Source organism: Phalacrocorax aristotelis, chromosome 10 (assembly GCF_949628215.1).
Source record: "Phalacrocorax aristotelis chromosome 10, bGulAri2.1, whole genome shotgun sequence".
In the NCBI taxonomy this organism is placed as follows: Eukaryota; Metazoa; Chordata; class Aves; order Suliformes; family Phalacrocoracidae; genus Phalacrocorax; species Phalacrocorax aristotelis.
Genome location: NC_134285.1, coordinates 14,425,516 through 14,449,663, shown reverse-complemented (window position 1 = coordinate 14,449,663; position 24,148 = coordinate 14,425,516). Strand labels below are relative to the sequence as shown.

At 39.3% G+C, this 24,148-nt stretch overlaps 1 long non-coding RNA gene across 1 annotated transcript in view; it reads left to right on the top strand.

Annotated features, from left to right (window-relative positions):
* Positions 1-8,782: 8,782 nt before the first annotated feature.
* The window catches only part of LOC142062655 (uncharacterized), a 169,129-nt gene continuing 153,763 nt past the window's right edge, over positions 8,783-24,148 (top strand). Inside the window, exon 1 of the long non-coding RNA XR_012662530.1 lies at positions 8,783-8,820. This is a non-coding gene — a long non-coding RNA (uncharacterized LOC142062655). The remainder of the gene's footprint in view (positions 8,821-24,148) is intronic.

Sequence of the window (24,148 nt, the reverse complement as noted above, 5' to 3'; positions counted from 1 at the left end):
AAATGGGATACAAACTCCAAATAAAAGTAAAATTTACCACTTACATAAAAGCAATGATCCACACCTCACTAAACACTGGCTCAATCAAATGTATAGCATAAAACCTAACCATTTATAACCATTTATGAATGTAGTCATTACTGCACTCTGCTTTGAAATAACATTTTAAATTCATATGTTTTACTGTGATATATTCTTTATCAATTTCTTAGAGCACTATTGCAATGTTTCATATTAAATTTAATGTTAACTGTAATTTCATCTTAATTTTTAATATCAGATCCTTTCCATTACTTGATGTTTTGTGCATAATTTACACTGTTGTTGCAGTGTCCTTGAAATTGTTAACAACATTGATTGGAAAGGAAAACACAGCATTTCATGGAAAGTTTTGGGGAAAGCATGTTGTAAAGGAGAAAGCTCAGGCCTATTTTCATTGTTGTAATCTTCTCTGTAAGTGTTACAGAACAGTAGTGTTTTTGCTTAAACTCTTGTGTCTTTTAGCAGTGGGATTCCCAGCTTTGTGAACCTGCACCAGTTGGCTGTACCATTCATCAGCTATTCTTGTCTTTTCATGAGCTTGGTTTGTATTCTTTTCTTTTCCTGCTGATTATGTAGGTTATGACCAGCTGTAGAATATATGGCAGGAGGGGAGGACTATGTTATGTAAGCGTGGCAGCATGAGGTGCTGGGTTCTGCCTAAGCTGTTTCTAACTTTCTGAGGGCTGCTTGTACCTCTGCAACCCAACTCAACACACAGCAGAACTCAATGAACTTTAAAAGCATTAGTGCACCAGATTTTGCCTGATGGTTATTTGGGGCACCTAAACAAAAGGGAACTTCTGTTCACTGCACATACTGAGCATCAAAATTGGGGATTTGGAGTTTAATGACAGATTAGGTTCAATCCCTAAAGAAGGTATAGATTTGGAGAGCGTCCCTTACATGTGGAAAGTGTGGCCAGCTAAGTACGAGCGAGAAGTGCCTGGAGAAAGGACATCACTGCAACACACATAGCCCCCTGCTAAAAGCAAAATAGTGTGGTGGCATCAGGTTTTTTTAATATGTAGTAAAAAAATTATTGTGCATAGAAAATACTTGTTATATGCTTAGTGTTCTCATGTGGAGTATAAAAAGACTGGGTTTTTATCGAGTTTGGTAATTCCTGAGACTTCAGAGTTAAAGCAGCCATCTGTGCATTGCGTTAAACCAAGAACTGACATTTTAGCATGTATGTTTATCCAGCTCTATCAGAGAGGAAGAATATGTTAATTGTGTAGTATACCTTTGAACAAGACAAAATTTCAGGTTATAAAATAACCTGTTGGGATGGTTTTGCTTTTGAACATTCTGCATATTTAGAATGAACTAGTTCATTTGTGCTTATACAGTAGAAATACTTGCATCAACCTTCATGCTTTCGGAGTGTTCCCGCTATTTGACAGTCCCCAGGTCCAGTTACAATAGGTAACATGGTGTGCAACTTCAGTGGAAAACTCACTGGAGCTTTCTTGCATGGAGAACAAAAGGAAGTAGGGTAGAACAGGACAGTCAAGTCCAGTTATTAGTTTGATGTTCTGGAGACCAGTTTCTTCACTTAATCTTCTCACAAGACTGTTGGTCAAGTCATTTACATCTCTGTGCCTGTTTCTCCCACATTAAAGGAGCTTGTAGCATTGCTTTACTTCACAGATATGAGTTTTGAAGGTAAATAAAGACCAAAATTCCATTTTTAAAATTCTATTTCAAACTGTATGGCTGGTACAATGACAAAATAGAACCAAGGTTACCATAATTACTGAACAATTGACATCCTTCCCCTGAGATAACTGTATTAATTTTGCTAAGCTGTGCATGCAAAATTGTGGGAATGCAATCCCATGCCAATAAATATCACTGCTTTGGCATAATAGCCTGACCAAGAAACCAAGTAAAGCATGTTTGTAAAATACATTTTCATGTCTTAAGGCCATCTTGGAGCACAAGCAGGTGAGATTCTATCTTCTTCCAAAGCAGTATGTAAGTCCTTAGCACAGATTTATGATAGGGGCTGTGTTTCCCCTGCATCATCCTTCAAGGGGTCTTCACCTTTCAATTTGGTAGAGGTAGTGGCTGCCAGTCTAAATGTGCCTTTTTTTTTTTTAATCCATCTTCCTGCTAAGATACACACTTTTTCTACTCCATTTTCTCTTTCTTACTGCAAGGAGAAAGGCATATTAACATCATTTTCTCTTTATGCATCCTGTGCATGTTAATGAACATGTATTCCATGTTTTGTTTGTTCATTTTGTGATGCTTTCCAATGGGATAGTAATCAAAAGTATTTGTAGCAAAATGTTAGTGACAGCATGTGAATTGAAAAGTCTCTGCCTATAGATGGTCAGATGATTTTGTGCATCATTTTGGAAAGAGCAAGAATAACTCCAGTGTTTCAAGGAGCTACTCTGATTTGCACAGAATTATTCATAGCAAAATATGCGCAGATGTGGAGCTCTTGTCTACAGATACCTTAAAATTCATTGATTTTTAATTATATGAAACTACATCCTTCTTAAAACAAGATTTAAGGAAAGTTACACACTGCTTATTAGTGTATACATAGTTTATTGGAGAAGATTAATAAATAATTTCTGTTTAAGGCAGATAAGACATTCAACATAGTACTACTGTTAATAATTGAAAGTTAAAGCAAATGTGTGATTGTGTTGCCAGGATTGCAGAAAACAATGAATCATGCATTTATTATTTTAACTGATATGATACAATCAGCAGGGAACTCTTATTTAGAGATCTGGTTAGTGCCTGCTGTGCTGGTTAAAACCAAATGCAGGGTGCTTGTATTAATGCAGCTCATGGAATGAGTCTAATGCATAGAAGTTAGAGGGCAGAGACAGAGAACACAATGTGAGAGGGTTTTTATATTGTTTGTGTATGTAATTCATTATTGTTATAATTTATTTTTTTAAGAAACAGGGTACTCCTGCTTCACGTATATTTTTTGGTGTGCTTAAAGAGCACTTACGGAGGACAGGGGACAAATAGAAGTCATTTTCCTAACGGAGCTGGTTTTGCATTAAAGTTGGGCAAGACTCGTGCTGTATAGGGAGGTATTTTGAAACAGGACAATACCTAAATGTCCTTCACACAGGTGTCATTACAGGAAGGTCTGTCTCTCATATGCACTTCATATAGCTGCCTGAGAGGGAGAAAGTAGCAACAGTACCAGATAACTGTTTAAAATGGGAAGTGAAATTGCAGGTGTTCATGGTCTCAGTATTTACGTATTAATTACTCAGAATTGCATAAAAGTAAAAAAAAATTAACTCATGTAAAAAACCTCTGTAAGCCAAAATGGCAGTTAATATCAAAGTTCTATCCACTTATGGTGTCTCTCTCTGCTCCTCTCTTCCCATATAAAATTTCTACCAACTCCTCCTTGGGGAAGGAAGCTGCCATTGTAAAAAGATCAGATAAAGAGAGGAGAATAATAATGGCAGCATTAGCAAGGAGCTCTGCGTAATACCACTGCTTCTGCCACGGTACCTCTGTCCTCCCTAGCAGGTTCCCTGAAGCAAGACGCAATATATCTCTTAGTTTGAATATTTCATTTTCAGCGGTACGCCTGCTTTTCTTTCATGTTATATTCAGCGTTACCTATTTGTAACACTTTTTAAAACCGATTTTCCAGCTTCTTGATGTGGTACAAGAGAAACAGAAGCTATGTATCAGTGTAACAATAAAAGGCATGAGGAAAGGGGGAAAGTAATAATTGGTTGCAAATCAAGTTATGAACCTCGAGCAAAAATAAAAGTGGAAGAAAGAGGGAAGAGAGTTTTATAACCTCAGTAAACAGCAGAAATTACAATGTGCTGTGTACATTTGGTTTGTACTTTTATACCGAGTTAGTAGATCAGGATGTTTACCTGATGTTGTTTGCTCTGCACATAAACTCTTCTGATTTAGATGATAGATAGAAACTATTTATACAGATAAACACAGTAGGGGTCTAAACACGCATCCCTGTGGAACACCAGATGTGAGTAAATGAACATTTGATTTTCCTCTTGTCTGCTTCTGACAACCTGATGGATAAGAAACCATCTCCTGAATTCCCTTAAAACCTGATAGCACTAATGCAGATAATAACATAGAGTGAGATATGGTATTTATTAAATCTGCTCTCTAAATATTAATACGACAGCAGCTGTGTTTCTACACTTTAACTGTACTTTTTAAACACTGTGTCACTTGCTAACAAAGATGAATGCATAGGATTAATGTAGAGGGTTTAGGACCACAGAGGTATTCAAATACTTCAGATTCATGCAATTTAGAAATTAATATTCTACATCACAATTGATTAAATAAAAGCAGTGTGAGAAATTTACAGAATTGCTTTTAAAATGGAAACAGATTGTGTGAATGGAATAAAAAGCAGCTATGTTAATTCTTTTTTGTCCTTTGTCCCAGGTGGATCTAATGCTAACCACTGAAGAGAGTATTACCAGAAAGGAGCTTTAGTATTTCATAAGTTAGAAATATCATCTCTGAAGTGTCAGCAGTTTTATATCCATTTTTCTCTCCCTCTCCATTTCCTCCATATCTCTGAGACGAAAGTCTTACAGAGGAAGAGGCTGCCAGGGGCCATGTCTTGGGCAGATGCTTTTATTCACTATGTCATGTCTTTTCCATAGTTAACTGCCAAATGCACTTGTAGTTCAAGCATTCTCAGGCGGTGCGGGGTGACTTTGAGTGCAGTAACTTCTTACCTAAAGCTAAACTCACCAACTCCCTTTTGCCAGAAAAGCCCATACACCCAGCACCCCTCTCAGGTCACGTGTGCTTCTTATTTATTAGCCCAGTTTGATTGACTTTGGCTGAACCGGGCTTCACGTTTATCAGTGAAAGTGTAGCAAGGATTAGTACCAACTTTTGCACAGACAATAGTTCTACTTTCTTTCATGTAGTGTAAATCCCAGTCTAAGGGAACAAGGAAACCCAAAACCGGTATCAACCAGATGTTGGGAGAGCCTGCATTCTGTTGCCTTAGGCAATTGGTTTCTTTATATCTCTGGGAGAGAGTTACAGTATCCAAACACACACCGTGGAGCTGTGTCCACATTTGTGCAGAGTTTGAAGAACTGATCATATGCAGCTTGCTTTGACTACAGGCAGAGCGTGAGGTGGTATGTAACATCAATATTCAGGCAGTTTTTGGAGTCCCACATGAGGTGCTTGCATTTAGCATGTTCTTTGTGTTCAGTTGCATACGTGTGTAGAAGAGGAATCATAGAATCATAGAATGTCCTGCATTGGAAGGGACCCATAAGGATTATCAAGTCCAACTCCTGTCCCTGTACAGGACAACCCCACAATTCACACCATGTCTCTGAGGGCCTTGTCCAAGTGCTTCTTGAATATCAGCAGGCTTGGTGCTGTGACTGCCTCCCTGGGGAGCCTGTTCCAGTGCTCCACCACCCTCTGGGTGAAGAATCTTTCCCTAATACCCAACCTAAACCTCCCCTGGCACATCTCCCTGCCCTTCCCTCGGGTCCTGTCATTGGTCACCAGAGAGAAGTGATCAGTGCCTGCCCCTCCTCCTCCCTATGTGAGGAAGCTGTAGACCATGATGAGGCCCCATTTGTTTCATATTAACTTCTCTGGAAAGAAACTCAACCCACAGAAAAAAAGCCCTGCTTCTTTACACCAAGACTAAGTTACTGAGATGACAGCTTAAAGAGGAAGAGACTTCTTTGAGCCTTACTTGCTAGGTTCATTAAGGATCTTTTCAACGTAACTTTGTCCTAACTGTCCTGATTTGAGCTGTTACACTTCTGGGTACCTGTTAAACTTTTTAGTCTGATGTTTCTGATACTCCAGCGTTTGTGGGTATTGCAAATGAGCTTTAGCTACCTTCTCTCCATGACAGCATAGCCTCATTCTGGTAGGATAACGCAGCTTTATAGGCTCTTCTCCATCAAGTCTACCAGTCCCAACTTGAGGGTGTTGATTAGTGATTTCATACTGGATTCAATAAACACAGTAGCGGGTACTTAGAATAATTCTACTGTTAGGAATGAAAAGCTAATTGGCTTTGAAGAAAATAACCCACACACAATTTGTACCACTCCACTGATCAGAAACTGGACCATGGATAATTGAGATGGTATGAAACACCTACTGCCTCATGCTCACAATTTTTTGATCCATTAATTCCTGCAGTGTTTTGTGCCTACCTACAGGAGGATGTTACAACAGCTTAGTTCATTACAAACAATTCTGCCCCATTTACTTTAGAATTTTGTGGTTGCTAATCCATAAATGTGTAGAAAGCCAATTTGCAAACAAAGGAGCTTGGAGATAGTGACTCTTCTGCAATCCACTGTTTCAGTGTGATGTTAAAGATTAAGATCTTATAAAAAAGAGAACCACATTTTCTCATAGATGCCTGTATGGTTATACTTGAGCCTAAATTTGAAGAAGGTTTTGGATGGTGGATGGTTTGGGAGGCTGTTTAGAGTTTTTTTATTTTGTGTTGCTTTGGGGTTTTTTTGAGGACATGAATCACAAAAACGTAATCCAGGTTTGTGTGTTCAATTCCAAAATTAAATAGAAGTTTGATGTGGATTGTAGGAACACAGAGTTTGTGGCAGGTATAATTACATTTGATTCTACGCACATAAAAAATTGAGTGAATTCTGTTTCACTCAATAAAAATGTTATTTGACATTGTTATTGCTGCTCCTGTTCTGCTTTGTAGAAAGAGGAAGGAAGGAGTATCCTGGTGCTTGTGACAGAGAAATTCAAACTGTCATTGAGCATTGTTATTTTCAATATGATTCTAATGTCAAGGGGCAAATTTTCACAGATTTAGAATTTTTTCTTGATTCAAATTATAGACCTTGAAAATGGTTTTCTTCTCATGGCTTTTGTTAAATGATATATTTTCAAGTCTTTCCGTAGCATTTCAGGATGCTAATTAATAGCTCAGATGCCTTTTTCCCAGAAGGCAAGAAACTCTCTATCACACTGTGAAGTAACTGTCAGATTTAACCGCATATTTTGTACATGGTATTTTTCCTAGATCAATGTGTTTTTTTTTTCAAACACTTTTGAGATATGGTTTATAAAAACTGTGTAGTCTGGAGTTCCAAACTCCTGTAAGGAAATTTAAACCTACTGATAGTAGGCTTGAGTTTCTTGGTTTCCTTTTATGGATCCCTTACAAATAATCCTCAGATGCCTAAGAATAAACCACTTGAAAACTACTGTTATGGGTTAAAATAGTCTTTAGAGATAAAAATATCTTGATTAAAAGGGAAACCTATTTCATCAAATCTGGTAAATTTATGCTCACCTCAATTTTTCAGCCAATCTAGCAACAGAGTAATTGCTAGGAAGGGCAATAATAGGGGTGTGATGTTAATATTAAAAGAGGAAACCTTCCTGGAATATTGAAGTCTTATTTTCACCTGGCATTTGATTGGATTTCACTTTTTTTCACTAGCACAAGTCTAGATAAGAAATTGCTCATTGGAAATTATATCCTGAGTTAATAACAATTTCTGTGAATGAAGTGGAGTCACCATATTTTTTTTTGTCTGGGTCTGCAAGGAGCTGATCCAGTCTAATGGGTAGAGAGAGCAGCAGCATTATTCATAGTAATATGTAAAGTACCCTCTTGGGCTCACTGTACGTTTTATCTTTCATTATCAAATTGACACTCCTGCAAGGGTAGATTCATTCTCTGGCAGGGAATACTAGAGGCTATATTTCTGAACTTTCTCCCTCCATCCAGGCATTCTCTCAGTGCCTTGGTAAATCATCATGTTAAATCATTAATAGTGAAGAAAGGCATGCTACGTAAGCAATTATATACTGATTAATGTCTAAGTTAAATCCCTCTCTTCAAAGATATTGCTGACCTGCTGAGTATCTCCATCATATTCATTTTCTTTGTGCTTTGGTAGAAGCTGATGGCTTAGCAGTCCAAGCACAAAGGCAGGAGTGTTCTTAGGTTCAAATCCTCATGCGCAGCACTGAACATGAAGTTGACGTTCTCTCTCAAAATCAACATAGAGGGGACACAGGGGCTGGTAAAATTCTGTGTATGCCCTCAAAATTCTCATTCTTGTTATCACGGCAGTTCCAGTGGTACTAGCAGTGATAAGAGCTCTCACAGAGATGGGGCTGTTAGTGCTGGCAGTACTGCATCAATTCAGCCTGCTGTGAGTAAGGGTAGATGACACGGTGCTTCAAATGTGGGCAACCATAAGTGCTTTTCTCCCGTGGAGCTCCCAGTGTTACTACTAACATGAGAACCAAACAAACACTGGCTCATGTAAGAATGGTTTGAATCATTTCATTACCCAGGTGTTAAAGTCTGTGCAATGTAGGCAGGGAAACAATACAATAAACTCCTGACTGGTGAAGCAGAGTAGGATTTGGGGGAAAGAGATAAAATTTTGGTGTTTTCCTAGTGATAAAAAAATAATGTATAAAATACAGAACCTGTTGGAATTCCGCAAGGTGTCTATGATGCTCAGTCTGTATAAATACAATGGTAGCATCTGTAAAGTTATTTTACAGGTGAAATTCATTCTGAAACAGTGCCGTGTTAATCCGTATGTAATTTATTGTAGGGTGGCCTTCCTGAGCAGGGGAGGACGCCCTTGATAGTCACCCACTGAAATCATGAGCCTCTCCTGCTTCATTGTACCAACAGTTTAAATTCACTGATTTCTCCTTGCTGTATGTGTAAATGTTTAACCACCTGAACCCAAAAGTGTGCTCACAACAGTGACCTTATGCCACAGAAATGTAAGTCTGTGCTATTAGCTCTTTGGGATGTAGGTGGTGCTTTCTTTTTGTGCTGAGGGACAAATTACTGACAGATAGCATTCATGTACTTGGTAGCTAAAAAGAAAAAGGAAATACCTGCTGATAGAAAGTGTACCTGCTGATAGAAAGAAATATTTATAGGACATTTGCATTGATAGTATTTTTAGATGTTTTCTGTCTTAAAATCAGAAATATGTATTGAAATATGACTTACAAGTTCCATCTCCTCCAGAAAATAAGAATCTAAGACCAATCTCTTCTTTTTCTCTCTGTTAGCTGTGTTACCTACTCCTTTGCATTGGGATTATGTAATGTCTACTAGATCAAAGCCTGGATGAGAGCGCGTGGTTCAGTACAGTTGTGCTGCAGTCAGGACTGAAAAGGCAGTAGCGTGCTAAAGGGTATTTTCTGTAACATCAGACCCTGCTTTGCCACTCTGCATGAAAAAATGGTAACACAAGAAGGATGGCTTTGCAAACTCTCCTTATTTAAAGCTTAATCCCTTCCCACCAAGGTTCAGATCTCTCACTTTGGTATGCAGGTATCAACCTTTGATTGCTGGGAAGTGTGTCTGACTTTCAGATGGGGACAGGTGCCTCCCCAGTTACGTAGCAGAAGTGAAAATATAACTTTTAGCATGACCAGGATTGTGCATTTTGTCAGACCCACTGAGGTGAGAAGCTATCACTTCAGAATTGTTACTCAAGCTGTCTTCTATGCTTAGTGCTAAAATATTCATTGTATATTAATTTCTGATTATACCAACATTCTGTACCAGGTTCTGCTATAGCCCAAGGACCACATTGGATTGTAATGTTGAAGTGGAGTTAAATGTAACTTCAAAGGTATTCAGATGCTGTGCTGAATGCAAGCCCAGCAGAAAAGGGTCTGTTCCTTTTGCTTTGTACAATGAAATGTGCAATGTACAAGTGCACATACAGCTCTGCACATATTTAACAATATTCTCTCTGTTTCTTTAGAGGTACCAGTGGTAATGTTATTTGTGAAGCAAACATTTCACTGGAATTTGAACTTTGTGCTACAGTATTTCAGCTCTTGTAGTCCGTGTTTTTTTGGCAATGCTGATTGCCTGTAAATCCTCTTACCTGTTTTTTCCAGCTGAAGTTATTCAGCACTTGACAAAGTCTGGCACAGGGATTCCATAAATTAGAAGGGGTGGGGGTTTTTTTTCCCCATTTTATTATATCTGAGTAAGAATTTTCAGTCATTTCTCATGAAGCACCATAGTAAATTCTGCTAAGTTTGTGCTTCTGGAAAGTGCTGCTACACTAACGCTTGCTCATCTCCTTCCCCCAGCACCTAGTACCACTCAATGTCTGTTATCAGGTTAAGAAAGTCTATACTCTGTGTAAGCTTGACTGTACTAGTAATAGGCAATGCAGTCCCACAGGCAAAATTCACTCATGGTAGGGCTCCCAGCCATACTCCTTATGCTCCTTCAGAAAAGAATTGTAATTTGCCCTGTAGCCTCCTTATAGACACTGGCCAGCCAGCCTGATGAGAAGTGTCCTGGCCATGCACCCTGGGGCAAAAGCTGCAGTCCCTGCCGAGGCCCACCTGATTGTTCCAGGAGGTGGAGGGAGGAGGTTTTCTGTTAGCTCTTACCACTTTGCAGACACACGTGCAAGATAAAAGAGAGCATTTTCTTCTGGATGAGCTCAATTAAAGTCAACAAAGAGTAGATAAACAAGCACCAAAAGTGCTACAGTAGTTTGGGGCTCATGGGTCTGGAATAAATGAAAGAATTAAATATTCAGTTCCTGCAGTAAGACATTCTGCAAAGGACGCTTTATTGCACACAGTGTTTCTCCCTTTCACGTTCATTTTCTCCATTGTCATAGTTTATTTTCATCTGATGCTTTAGGGTGAAAAGGTCCATTTAAATAATGGAGTTTAATATTTGAATAATTTTTTTCAACGCTTCTTTCTTTTTTGCTCCTCTCACACACAAACAAAAGCATGGACCAAAAGCACAAAACAAGATAACAGATTAGGGCTCCTGAGCATGCCAGAGTTTGAATTACTGACTGAGTAGATGACACCGCTCTTGGTGTTTTCCAGAGAAGGCTGGCTGACTTGTAGGAAAACTAATGTTCTTTCACAGTTGCAATGAAAGGTGAAACTACAGGGAAGTAGCAATAAACAAATAAGATTCTAGGGGCTCCCAGTATTCTTGAGGGGAAAATGTGGCAAGGGAATATAGAGAGGGCAAGAAGAGGTAACTCTGCTTCAAAGGAAAAGCGAACAGGCTATAATCATTCCAGAAGAGACGTAAAATAGCAATTTGAGGCAAAATATTTTCTCCTAAGTGATGTTTGGAGAATATTATACCAATGAATTCAGTGCCTTTTAAAAAGTCTATTAATTTCATCACCTTCCCCAATCATTTGTGAAACAGGATGACTCGTAGATAGTGGTGGAGCTCAGGACACCTGTGGTCTCTTGGTTTTATTGTCCTTGCCTTTCACTAGTTATTTCAGCCCTTCGCACCTCAGTTTTCCTTCTCCCCACGCCCATTTTACCCTCTGTCTTTTCTACCGTAACTTGTGCACCATTTGAGAGATAGGTTCTTCCTGCAGTATACCTACCATATAGGGCTAGATTTCAGCCGGTGTTCAAAATGGTATTGTAATTCAAAAAATCAGATTTGTATATATTTTTATTAGGACAAGAAATAGACCTTCTAAACTTTGATTTTTACTAAAGTTCCCTCTTTGTGGTCAAACTTACAAATCAGACAGTCCATCCCCTAAGTTGACCTCCTCCTTCATAAATCATTAATATTAAAAGGGAAGTGATGACTTGTATTACATTGAATCTATTCCTGAAGCAGAAGTTGTGTTAGTAAATTCTGAGGAAGAGAATTGTGGCTTAGAGGAACCAAAGCTTGTTTGGTTTGTCAGAAAGCAGAAAAGCATGGATGTAGGTTGTTTCACGAAACACTGTAGAGAAGTGTGTTTTAATCTGCCCATAAGCATGCATTAACCTTTCTGATCATGCTGGAAATACTGTAGACTCTCTCTCACAAGCTACCTTCCCTTCATGGATGGATAGCATTTACAAGCATCTCTGTATTTCCCTGCTAAATCAAAATCCAAAATGTCTTCTGGGCTGAGATGTAATTTATATTATCAAAACTGCAGGACCCACTAAATCTAGAGCAAATGGAAAGCAACTCAGTTTTTATTTAGAGATGCAGTGCAGAGCAAAAATAAAACTTAGATTACCAATTGATGATAAGCATTGAAGTTAATCCTGTGCAGCCAAAACCAGAATGGCACGTCACAAGAATAGAAGGAAAAAGCAAAGACATGTTATTCAATAAGAAAGTAAACAATTATAAACCTTAAAAATCAAGGTATTAAACAATGAAAATGTTTATGTGAGTGATGCAGCAGCAGAACATGGCAACGGTTTGTGGAATGCTGTTAGTTTATCTCAGGGTCCTGAAAATGTAATTTTGTTATTGCCACTGTTTTATTACTTGTGCCCAATAATGTTTTCGGTAGGCAGAATGTTTCCCAGATCTCCAAGGAGTGGTCCAGACTTCACAGTTTAAAATAGATGGGGAAAATATTCAGGGAACATTAACTTCAAGTGGGACTTTCTGCTCTGATTGACAGAATTCATTACAGAAGGGGTGTTAGAATTTTCGTGCTCTTGCAACTGCTCAGTTGGACTTCAAGCCTCCCTTCTCAAAGCGTGGTTCAGCTCAGATCCCCCTCCACTCTGTACTGATAATCTTTTCCTGGTCTTTATGTGGCAAAACAGAAAACTAATTTTGGTTAGTTTCTTAAACCAAATCTTGCTAGTTCCAAATTCTCTCTCAAATCCCATTCAAAATATAACCTGATCTGAGAAACTCTATTTCTTCTGCTCTTGCTCTGCCTTTGCCTGTTGAGGTTGGAGGCTCCCCAGAGCCCAATGGGGTCCCTTGTTGCTCACTGTCCCATCTTACAGAGTAAGACCCACAGGAAATTTAGTCATATCTACTTAGGAATAACCAGGATTTTTCACATCCCATGAGGGCTGTCCCAAGATGACACTTGAAAGCGTGATGAAGTCAATCACTGGAGGAGGCAGCTCTCTTAGCAATAGCAAAGTGTGTACTGGAAGATGTGGTGTTTGGGGATGCCTCCCAAGAAAGAAATTTGCCTACTTACCTAATAAGGTACATCATGCAGCTTTCCTGGAGGGCTGACTAGGAATCTGAAGTTGTCCTTTATTTATTTAAAGGCTTTATTAAAAAGGAAAGCAACAAGAAACCTCCCCAGGTATTTCCAGATACAAAGATTCTTGAAGTATGAGAGTATTTCAAAGATGTTTGAAGCTGATAAATCTTCTCAAATGCTTGTGACCCACTTGCAAGTCAATCCTTTCTACATGGGATGTATACTGTTAGGTATTTATCCATCAGCTGCTTATACTGGACTACTCTAAGGCAATGCTCAGAAGACAAAGCTCACACAAGGTAATGTTAATTTGGAGGTCAGCCTAGAAAATTGTGAAGGTCCTTACTGGCCTTAAAAATCTATGAATCGATAGCAAGTGCTGGCAAAAGGTCACTGGTCACAGATAAAAGGCTAACTATCAGACCATTTAGCAGAGCTGCTAACACGTTTTTATTATAAGGAGGTTAAAATAAGTCCTAGATTTGTTTGTCAGATATTTTTCAGTCACTTTTCTTCCTCTTGAACAGTTTCATGCAGAGGTTTTCTACCTGTGGGCTGCTCCTGAAAAATTGCCAGTTACTCGAGAACACCATAAAGAACTTCCTGTGAGTCCATCCGAAACATTTCCCAAAGTATTGTGCAACAAGCAGTAGAGCAGCTCTCCAGTCTGAGTGCCTTATGATTTATGAATAACTATGGTTTCCATTAAGCTGCAGAAAGGGGATAGTGTGTTTCACCCTGTGCTGAGAACCCCATTTGTTTCCGTTCCTGTCAGCAGTTTGCATAAGTGAATGATTTTATTTCATGTGAGAGAGAAGGCAAACACACAAGTTATCCCAGCAGTGGAAGATTTGTCAAATAAAGCTTTTAATAATGGTGTTATTTGACAGTTTTATAGTGCTTCAACTTTCAAGCAGTTTGAAGGTGGTAGGTTTTCAATAAAAATTAAATCCTTATCTAGAAGAAACTGGGTCCCTGTTGTTTTAAAAGAACTAGTCCTGGCTGCATTGGAGCACCTTAATCTACTATTGAAAGTAAATCTCAATCCTTTTCTGTATTAATATATCTTGCAATCCATCATCAGTATGTGTTCTGTGTATTTTTTTGCCCTAGTATATCAAGGTGTTCTGATAAACCACCTTCCTAACCAAACTTGTTGGGTGATCATTATGTTTCTCACAAGAATAAATTATCCAGTGTAGTTCTCTGCGGCTTGTTTAAATAGTCCAGCAGTGTTTCCAGTCACTCTTACTTATTTCTTTAATTTGTTTAAGGGGTCCAGTAAGTTATTCAGGTGAGGAGAAAAGGAACAGAGAACATGTTGGTTTTCACAAGGTCAGAGTTAATCCTATCTGTGTTCATAAATCATTGTACATCATAGGATAACCACGTAGCAACGGAGAACATGTTAATAGAAAACCAGTTCTGCACTGAAAGTTCCCTTGCTTAAAGGAGGGATTTTCAAAATAATCTAAAGCTTCCTGAAACTCCGTCCCAGTTAAATAAATGTAGGTTTAAAGGGTTATATTATTTATAGATCTGCTACGTTTGTTACAAAAGTTGGTTGATCTTCACCATCTCGCAGAGAATATAGATTTTAGTACAAGCCTTTTACTGAAACAACTTCTGAGGAAGAGAGTGCTCTATTACCTTGATGAGTGTTTGATCTGGACAATCTGAATAATAAGCAATGCTATGAGTAAAAACGGCATATCTTAGATTTAAATTACCTGCCCAAGTTCACATATAGATATGTGAGAGCTAAGATCTGATGCAAAGAGATCCTGCTTCCAAATTGTCTTACAAGCTAGCCCCACACTAGTTGTATAGAGACAAACTAACTCCATTAAACACAGAGCCCTATCTCATGCTTAAGAACTCTATTTATATATTGCTATACCAACTGATATTTACAGGAATAGTGTTCAGCTGGTATATACCTGGCAAAATTCATTCCCATACTTTATCTGCATATCAGACAGAACATTCTGCATCCCAGCAATTTCACCTGAGTTTCAGGAATCATTAGGGTAAAGCCTTTCTGCTAAATAATCTCATTAGCTCTGTTTTTAAAACCAAACAGGCATATGGCGTATTTTCAAATGCAGTTCTACAGTATTTTTTTCCAGAGATTTTTTTCCATAGAATGGGTTGGGTTGGAAGGGATCTTAAAGATCATCCAGTTCCAACCCCCCTGCCATGGGCAGGGACACCTTCCACTCAACCAGGTTGCTCAAAGCCCCATCTAACCTGGCCTTGAACACCTCCAGGGAAGGGGCATCCACAGCTTCTCTGGGCAGCCTGTTCCAGTGCCTCACCACCCTCACAGTGAAGAATTTCTTCCTTGTAGCTAATCTAAATCTATCCTCTCTGGTTTGAAGCCATTACCCCTTGTCCTATCATTACATGCCCTTGTAAAAAGTCCTTGCAGATCTCACAATCTGGTCCAGTAAAAAAAAAAGAGAAGACAGGAGTTGGAGGGAGGAAGGACAAAAACCCAGCAACAAGGCCTAAGAGGGCTTAAGGGATTTTTTATTTTCTTCTTTTCACTAAAACTTGCTGAAAAATATCTGTTAAAGCTCTTGAAAGAGATTGTTCTGTTTGAAGGCTTTGAAATCTTACAGTCTGCTCTAGAAAGAGTTATGGGTTAGGTATGCTCAGCCCTATCCTGCTACCTCCCGTTCCACTACTCAACTGGGTTTTGCCAGCATGGCATGGGCAGCACCTATGTGGTTAAAAGCAACCTCAGTTTAATTCCAAGGGAACTCCACTCACTGTTATCTGATGACTTTGATTAGCAAGGATCAGACTCAGTCATTCTGTGTTCAACATCCCCTTCCTATTGTCAAGTCCGGGAGAAGAGAGGGACAGAGCCTGGTTTTTATTTACTGACAGCTTGAGGCAATGTCACCAGAGAAATTAGAGGAGTCTTTCCACTGACTTTATGAAAGTTGGATGGCGTCTTGGACTTGTGCTGGTTTTTGGTGTTGTTTTTTTTAAATTATTATTTTATACACAGTCAGCTCAGAGTCTCCCTCATATCTCTTTCTCCCACAGTGCTCAACTCCTCTCTCTAACCACAGAAAAGTCTGACAGGAACTTTCCTCTCTCATCTGTCTCTTTCTCGGTGCTCTCCTGCTCCTTCTCATTCCTTACTTCCCTCTGTCTCTCATTTGCTCCCCTGCTGCTCTCAGATAGTTGGCTTTGCTCAAGGTCTGTAGGCTGGCATAGAGCATGCCTGGAACAACATGTTCCTATTAAATTTACCCTCTCTCATTGCTTCCTGAAATAAAATCGAATTTTATTCTCAAATTTGTTTGTTGAAATCACATAATGAAGACATCCCTGAATGTAATCACTTTTAATCAGAAAGCTTTTTAGAATTTATAATGATAAAACACTATTTTAGAAAGGCTTGTTCTAGTGTTTTACAGAAAAGTATAAACAAGTTTCTTATTTACAACTGAAATTAATCTCTGAAAGTCCCTCCAAAGTCTGAGTTCCCTCCCTGGGTTTACTTCTACAGCTTTCACTCCACTTTGGCCACTCCCAAGGTCACCAAGACAGACAGAAACAAAACTGAGGTATTCTGAGTCTTAGTCCTGAGTTTTATTTTGTAGGTCATAAAAATTCACACTGATATTAATTCCTTGTATATATTTGACCAATATAAGTATGTTCTGCATTTATGCTAATGACTGCATTATACTTGTGAGACTGTTAGGTTTGAAACTAGTCAAAGGCCTCAGAGAAAACAGTGATGCTGTTCAGGGTTGGACCTTTAAATGGGATAAATACAGGTCACAGATTTTGGGGTGTTGAGCCACTGTAGGGGTGTCAGCGGAAGTAAGGAGTTTTCAACACTCTGGAAATGCTAATAGTTTGCACATTTCAGGATCAAATTTGTGACAGCTGGACAAGAAGTTGTTCATGGTTTTGGGAGATAAGTATATAGAATGGTATGCATTGCACATCTTAAAACTGCTGTGGTGTTAAAAAGCCACAGGAATATTGTATTGTTCCAGAAACATTCTTCTTTGATTTGACTACAATTTGAAACAAAACCACAGCAGTATCACCATGGTAATATATAGAAGGATATATTTCAGAGAGAAAATAAGACATGTGAAAATTGCAGATTGATCACCCTGGAAGGTCCTGCAGGTTTGGGGCACTCATTGTCAATTCCAGCACCTCAAAAAGTAGAACACTGCCACAAAAATATGCAAACCTCCAGAGCCATGCTGTTCCTCTGTCTGACATACCCTGCACTTGTTTTATATGCTGAAGACATCTTGACATCAATGGGGTGTTTTCAGAGTAGAATATGTTTGAAGTCTGTAATAGAAATCCATTGTAGAGAGAAGAGGGAGATGTGAATGTTGGCAACAGTTTGACTGTTTCTGGTAGTGCTTCAGAAGATCCAGGGCTCATCTTTTTTATTACAAATGGTGGTGTTGATCAAAGCAGACTGATGAGTCTCTGGCCAATTATGATTTTTCAGTAGTTTGCTTGGAATTTGTATTTGTTCCTTTATTGGACAGAGTGAGCACAACAATACAAAAGTATCTTGCACCAGGCATGCAGGGTACTGTACAGACACACACACAAAAAAGACAGATCTGTTCTGGCAAGCTTACACTGTAAAGACCATAGCAGACAAATGATTAAGGATGAGAATGTACCAGAGGATCCTGAACTTACTGGTAAAGCTTTGTTAGTTACATACAGGCTATTTTACTTGCAAGTAGTCAAGAAGAAGGAAAAATGAGACTGGCTACTCTTTGCTGACTACCTTATTAAGGGGACAAAGCAACTCTGGTGTGTAACCCTGACAAAGGTGAGTGTTGAGGGAATGATGTGAAGAAGCATGAAGCTATAGCAGCTGTTGGCATATTGTCCAAGAAGAAAAGTGGGAGATCATGGTGGAACAGAGAGATGAAACTTAAAGCAGAGAAAGCAGGAAGTGGCAGTAGAGGGAAGGCAAGCATTGACATCTGGAAACATTCAGCAAGTACCTACTGTCCAATTCTAGTGCTGACTTTCCCTCATTAAAATGGAAAGGGTTGGCCGCAACTGATTACTGCTCCAGAAATATCTGGATAGCTTCATTTTTCAGCTACTGGAACAAATCTTCTTAATAAAAGTCCCAAACAAAGTAACTCACAGTGGCTAGGCAGCTGGTTTCCACTTGAGAGTTTTTATAGTTTGTCCCTATTTTAAGGGGAGACAGTACCTAACCTAGGATTATCTATGTGCACAAAGCTCAGCTGTAAGTGGGAATGAAGGCAGTGTAGTGTAGGCCCAATCACTGCTACATAGTTTGAGACTAAGCTGAACAAACCTTTGCTTGGAGAAATCAAAGGATATAAACATAACCTGCTGTTGCAGGGGACAGGCTAATGATGTGCCAGCAATTTTTATTGCCTTGGGTTATAAGACCTTGAGGGACCTTATGGTCTTCTCTTGGACCTGAAATATTTCCACAGTTGAGGGCTACCCAGTAGATATAGAATGGCAAAAGATTACTTCTCCATCACCTTAAAAATAAATCTTGAGACCGTGGCAACCTTTGGGAGAAAATATAATTGTCTTCCTAATTAAAATTGATTTTTGTTTTCAGTGAATGTGCCCTTCTATTGCTATCCTAGCTGTATAACTGACTGTATCTCCCTTATTATAACAGATATTTATGGTCACCAATTGACAGCATACTCAGCCCAGTATGTAGTGTGTATGATACCAGCTTTGGCAACAGACCACAGACCAGGTAATCCCTTTGGAATATACATATCTCCCTAACTAGTGCTAGGAATGGCCATGCAATGTGGTTTTCCTTGTTTATTGGACTGTACTTGTGGGTGTTTCAGGTGACATGTTAAGTAAAACTATCGACCAAGAGTCTAGGTTCCTGAATCCTATTGTCAAAAGGAATTAGGTACCTCCCTCCTTCCAATGTCTTTGAAGATCCTGGAATTAGTAGTTTGGGTATGAATAGCGGTCTTGAATATAAATATTTGCAAAACTGTCATGTTAGTATTCTTCATGGTTTTCATTGTTTATTAGCTCTCTCACGGTATAACTTTATCTTCACAATGGTCTGCTTTATGCTAATGCTTCTGGAGAGGGTTGTAGAGGTGCAAGTGATGATGTGGTTTGTCCTTCAGCGTCTTCTGTGCTGTGGCAGAGGTAATTGTATCTATATTGTAAATCTTACTGTATTTTAAAGGATAATAAGAGAAGCTCTCGTGTATGTTTTTGGGGCTGGCACTTGTTTAGGGGGAAACTGGGGAAAGAAAAAAAGAAAAAATGAAATGTTTCCACTTGTGAACTAAAGAGAAATTATTTGGATACACTGAAGTATAGTATTCTTTGGATACCATAAACATGATAGTTCAAAAAGGCATTTGAGAGTGGTACCTCAAAACACACTGCAAGTTTAAAAGTAAAGGAAAATGCAGTGTGAGAAGAAAAAAGCCAGAAGGCAATGCTTGCAAAAGTTTCATTGAGTAGAACTAAAAAATTCGAGCGACCTAAAGAGGAGGTTTGCTGTCACTGGACTTTTTCCCGTACTCTTCATGTGTAGTACATCCTCTGACAGCTTGCAAATGTAACAGCCTCCAGTCGTGAGTCATCAGCAAGGACAGAGCTTCTTGTCCTCAACACTAAACATAAAGATCTCACTCACTGAGCCTAAGGAGCAATTCTCTATCTAGTAACTTAGTATCAGCTGGAAGAGCAATACAGAGGGAACACTCTGAACCACTGCACTGATTTATTCAACCTGGAGGCCTTGGCCTTGACATGGCTAACCTGAGTGCAGTAAATGGGTTCAAATAAATGCTGGCATTACAGAAGGCACCATGTTTTATGACATATGGGATACAGGTCCAGGGGCTCTGGGAGCTGGTACCTTGGGCTACTAGTACTGAAAATTAAGAGCTCCGTCACCAGCATTCACATTGTTGAAAACTGAGCACAAGAGAGGATGCTGTGGATTGCATGCTAGTAGAAAGAGACACCTTTTCCTTACCCTTTCTTGTCTGAATGTTCCTTTTTTTAGCATGCCAGTAATTATTTAACCACTCTTCCAGGAAGTAGATTTGAAATCTTCTATGCAACTTGTGGTGAAAGCTATATCAATACTCTCAGATGTAGGGCAGTGGAGGTGAGGGAGAAATAACTCAGTAGCTTGGCTTAAACCTAACAGAACATATTAGTCATAAAATATTTAAACCATCAATATCACACATTGATGTGCAAAATGTTTAATTATGTATCATTTCAGTTATTATTCATGTTAGATCTTAGACCTTAAGATGTACATACATTTAAAAAATAGCTCAGGAGATGTATCAGGAGTGTAGAGCAGCATGAAGAATCTGAAGGCTGGCTGTACGCTTTCGTCTTGAAAGTATATGTCAGAGCTCCTTTTTTTTTTTTTTTCCCTAAATTACTGAATCCTTTTCTAGGGCTCAGTGCAAACAATGTTTTTGCCTTTAGTAAATGTCTCGGGTAAAACAAGACCATTTCAAAGGAAAAGCTTCAAAGTTTTAAGCTTAATGCCTCTTCTGTTCTATTTAGGTCCATATGCTGTTTCCGTCACTGTATCTTAAGTGTGTGTAACTAAGTGTCTTCCAGTATTGCATTAAGCAGCACAACTACCATCTGTCACAAATGGTTTGTTCTCTCTTCCCAACAGCAAAATTGTATGTACAATGTCATGCTTCACATGTGCGTATCTGCTAAGTATTTGCTAGAGAAGGCAGAAGTGGATTGTTTAGCACTTGTACTAGAAAATGGTGAGGGCTGTGTTTGGTGGCCCTTTGCTCAATGCCCAATAACTCCACGTAGGGCAGTGGGATCTCTGCCTTCCAAGGGCACCTGATCACACCCACAGTGCTGACTACTGGGGAGGTTTCCTTGTTGTCTGTAGGACTGCTTATATGAATAGTTATTATAATGAAGGAACAAGCTGTTTGGGTTCTGGGCCTGAATTCTTATGTTGCTATATTTTTATCACAATAATTTCAGAAATGCTGCTGTGAAAAGCACTCTACCTGTTTGTTGCTGTAGCTACCTGTGATGCAGCTGCATGCCACTAAAATTTTGCGTTGCCAAACCTTATGCTAGCAGTTTATTGTCCTGGTTTCAGCTGGGATAGAGTTAAATTTCTTCATAGTAGCTAGTATGGGGCTATGTTTTGGATTTGTGCTGGAAACAGCAGTGATAATGTGGAGATGTTTTAGTTGTTGCTAAGCAGCGCTTACACTGGTCAAGGACTTTTTCAGCTCCCCGTGCTCTGCCGGGTGCACAAGAAGCTGGGAGGGGGCACAGCCAGGACAGCTGACCCCAACTGACCAACGGGATATTCCATACCATATGGCGTCATGCTCAGTGTATAAAGCTGGGGGAAGAAGGAGGAGGGGGGGACATTTGGAGTGATGGCGTTTGTCTTTCCAAGTAACCGCTACGCGTGATGGAGCCCTGCTTCCCTGGAGATGGCTGAACACCTGCCTGCCCATGGGAAGTGGAGAATGAATTCCTATTTTGCTTTGCTTCTGTGTGCAGCTTTTGCCCTACCTATTAAACTGTCTTTATCTCAAACCATGATTTGCCTCACTTTTACTCTTCCAGTTCTCTCCCCCATCCCACCAGGGGGGAGTGAGCGAGTGGCTGTGTGGTGCTTGGTTGCTGAATGGGGCTAAACCATGACATTTGCAAGCCAAATAAAGGGGACAGATGAGCAGCAATGGTGAAGAGAGTTTTGAAATTTTTCTTCAGTAGTTTTTAAAGTATTGAAATAAAAAATGTCAGACATGTTTACTCTTTATCACCTGTACAGTAATAAATACTGAAAGGTGTAAAATAGCCAACTTCCAGAACATTGGGTTTGAGATTAGAATTTGTTTACAGGGGCAGAATCTGGTCCTGCTGTATTAGCAGCTTTGCTCAGTCATCTATGTGCAACAGTAGTGGCACACAGTGATTATTGAAATGAACACTAATGAAGCTATCTTTTGTTTTCATAGAGATTAACATATTACTTTTTTCTCACCTTTAGAAGACATTCAGAAAGACTAGATTGCTGATGCTTACATCCAGTTTCATCTGTCAATTAGCAATTTGCTTTTTCGTACAATCCAAGTGCTAGTGGAATTAAGCTAACCTAATTATCGTTGGTGGACTGATCTTTCTGTGAAGCCTAGAAAGCAAGGCTGCTGTATTTTGTCTGGAATTTGCATACACATTTGCTTTGTGATTGGATTGCTCAGTTTTGGAAGTCTATTTTAAGCCTTAAACAGGCTCAACTTCTAAGAAGTTTCACACATTTCAGCTACAGCAACAGCATCTGGGTAAAATTAGCTTTAGGTTTATTTAGTTGGAGACCTAAACTGTGAGTTACAGATGCTTGTTGGGCATGGTTTGAAACTTTGAGTCTGGGTTGATGATTATCAGTCTGGTATTGCTATTTTTTCTTTTGAGATGGCTCTCGGCTGTCCAATGCAACCGCTGCTAGCACAGGTTGTATACCTTGAGCAGTGTAACAAAGTGCAGTGCCTGCATGTCTTACTGCCCCCTGCATAGGTGCAGTATCTACCATAGGAATAAAACTGCATTACCATGGACTGTTCCTGTCGCAACACAGCCCCAACTCCTCCTACCTCTGTGCTGTCTCTCAAGCTGTCTCCAAAATCCCTTCAGCTTCTGCAGAGACTTCAGGTGAAAATACAGACTATTAGTGGGACAAATTAGCCTAACTTCAGCTCTTGATTTTCTTCTCTGGGTGGGTAGTGAGATCTTGTTTGTTTGTTATGTATCTCACTGGGGCAAAGCAAATCCTTCCTTCTTGGTGATTGAGTGTTCAGGTAACAACAGTAGTGAAACAGTCCATGTAAATGAAATGCCCACAGGCTGCCTGCAATGCAGTTCTGCAAAATGTTATTTGTATATTGTGTTTGTAAATACAATCTCTGTTCGCTTCAACAGAAGGCCTTATTTGCACATCCCACCGCTTTGAAGCATTTGATAGGTTTAACCACATTAAAACATAGCATTTTAGGGAAATTTACATCTTACCTCTATAATTTACACTGTTTCCCAGTAAAATAACACTTTCTTATCTGCCCAGGCAAGATCCACAGCTTCTAAAATCTATTCAGAATAGCTGCGCTGCATACCAGTTGCCAACTTGTAAAGCTTTTCTGAACACTGTTGTGGCTCCAAAGGATTATTTATTGAACAGTCGAGCTTGTGAAACCTTCCCAAAAGCTGCAATGCAAAGCTGTCACAAGCATGACTCTACTGAAAATTCTTTACTCAAATGCGATCCTCCAGGAACAAACAGGGCATTCAGGTCCCACCAGCCTTGTAAGAGCACTCTCCTTCCCCGTAAGTGAGATGACTACTAGAAACACGCTACAGAGAAACAATGTGATTTTCCATTGCCCTACAGAAAGCTTTATCCACTGCAGTGAAATGTAAATATAAAATGTTTCTGTGATGGGGTGAGTTACATCTGTTTGTGCCCTGTCTACTTGAAGGTATATAGTGCACCAAGGAGAAGGCTCTGGACAAAATGGCCTAAAAGCTTGACTCGTGAATTCACGTGTGTATGGTACATGATGGGCATGCTCAACAAGCAGTGAAAGCAGCACATGTTGGTAATAGCTATACAGGTGTTTTAACACTTTTCTGTTTGATTTTAGATGCTGTAGTGACAGCTGGAGATTCCTTATTCTCAAGTATTAAATGGTTAGGTCTGTTGCTTCTTTTAAGTACATACTGTTGTCTGTAGCAGATAACACAGGTCATTTTAAACTGAAGCCAATTTTGTCCTTTCTTTGTCTTGGCAGTCATATTTTAAGAACAAGTAGTACTCCATCCCAAAGGGAGATGAAATAACGCAATGCAAGGCATGGGGTCCACAAATATTTTTTAATACTTCTAATTGGAACTGTTCTGTTTTACTTCACTTGGACCAAGATTTCACCTAATAAAAGAGCTCTGAGATAATCTGGGCAGTTGTAGACTTTGACTAATCCTGAGATCAGATTGGTTTATACACACAGCTCTAGTTGGAATGTGGGGGACAGCAAGTATTATAAACTGTG